The 1,659-nt window shown below is 35.1% G+C and overlaps 1 non-coding gene across 1 annotated transcript; it reads right to left on the reverse strand.

Annotated features, from left to right (window-relative positions):
* Nucleotides 1-1,237: 1,237 nt before the first annotated feature.
* TRNAT-AGU (transfer RNA threonine (anticodon AGU)) lies at nucleotides 1,238-1,311 on the reverse strand. The gene has a single exon. It is a non-coding gene; the product is annotated as a tRNA-Thr (tRNA).
* Nucleotides 1,312-1,659: the final 348 nt, after the last annotated feature.

A 1,659-nucleotide genomic window follows, 5' to 3' on the forward strand; every position in this document is an offset into this window, starting at 1 on the left:
AAGCATCAGGATGTAAATACTGCAGCCTATTCACTAAGCACATTGTGGATTTTGGCAGACAGCTTTTTTAAGCAAGGCTTTCTTGATGAAGAAAGCATTAACACATTGACAAACACTGAGATAGAAATTCTGTTATTGTAGTAAGGATAAGACACCTTATAGTTGACAACTCGGATATATTAATGGGAAAAGGAATTGTGATTCATTTGATTTACATTCCAACACAAACTTATCTCGTGTTGGATACGTAACAAAGGGTTCAGACCTGCTGCTTGGACTGTGCTGGTCTTAACTGGTGGGTACCTTACAGTGTGACCACGTCACATATAGTTTGTATAACGCTCTGTATAAACTTTATTTTCTCGATATGCAGTCTTCTTAAGCTTCAGTTTCTTCATCTGTAAAACAAAGATAGCAATATTTTCTCCACAGAATTTTTGCAAGGATTAAAATTGTTTAAATGCATGAAAAGCATTTATTCCAGGACCTGGTACATGTTAGTGCTAAGTGAATGGTGCCCGTAATTATTATTTAAGTTATATGCTATGTGCCACGTGCCATTCTAGCAGAATGTATTAATTAGTTAATTATAAAATTTTAACACATTTATTATTGTATTTAATTTAAATATAATTGAAAGAAAACATTTAAGTCTACTAAATAAACTTTTGAGAAATCAGTGAACGGTTTCTCATGGAAGATACAAACAAGTTCTATCAAGACTTAAAGGTGCCTTAAAAAAAGAAGAAAATCCTGCCCCAGGCAACAACATGGATGAGCCTTGAGGACATCATGCTAAGTGAAATAAACCAGTCACAGAAGGACAAATGCGCATGATTCCTCTTATGTGAGATGTCTAAAGCCAAACTCAGAAACAGAGAGTGGAAGGGTGGTTACCATGGGCTGTAGGAAGAGGGAAATAAGGAGCTGCTATTAAATGAGTATAAAGTTTCAGTTATGCAAAATGATTAGGTTCTAGAGATCTGTACAACATTGCGTCTATAGTTAAAAACACTGTATTGTGCATTTAAAATTTTAAGAGGGCAGGTTTCATGTTAAGTGTTCTTAGCACAGTTTTTTAAGAGGTGCATACAACTTTGCAATTTTATGCAGTACCTGAGGTTCAAAATAGGTGAAACTATATTATGCATTGTAGAAAGTCTAAGATTAATATATTTTTTAATTAATTAATTAATTTTTGCTTTTTATTTTTTTTTAAGGAGGGTGCAGCTCACAATGGCCCATGCCAGGATTGAACTGGCAACCTTGGTATTACTAGCACCACGCTCTAACCAACTGAGCTAACTGGCCACCCCAATGTTATTTTTAATAAGGTGTAATTGATATACATTATATTAGTTTCAGGTGTATAACATAATGATTCAATATTTGTATAGAGAAAGGATCACCACAAGAAGTCTAGTTGACATCTGTCATACATAGTTACAGAATGTTTTATCTTGTGCTGAGAACTTTTAAGATCTCTCTTAGCAACTTTCAAATATACCACACAGTATCATTAACTATAGTTGCCACACTGTACATTACATCCCCATGACTTAGTTATTATATAGTGGGAAGTTTGTACCTTTTGACTCCCATCACCCATTTCACCCACTCCTGAGCCCCTGCCTCTGGCACCCACCAGTCTGTTCTCTG

Source organism: Rhinolophus ferrumequinum, chromosome 24, assembly GCF_004115265.2.
Source record: "Rhinolophus ferrumequinum isolate MPI-CBG mRhiFer1 chromosome 24, mRhiFer1_v1.p, whole genome shotgun sequence".
In the NCBI taxonomy this organism is placed as follows: Eukaryota; Metazoa; Chordata; class Mammalia; order Chiroptera; family Rhinolophidae; genus Rhinolophus; species Rhinolophus ferrumequinum.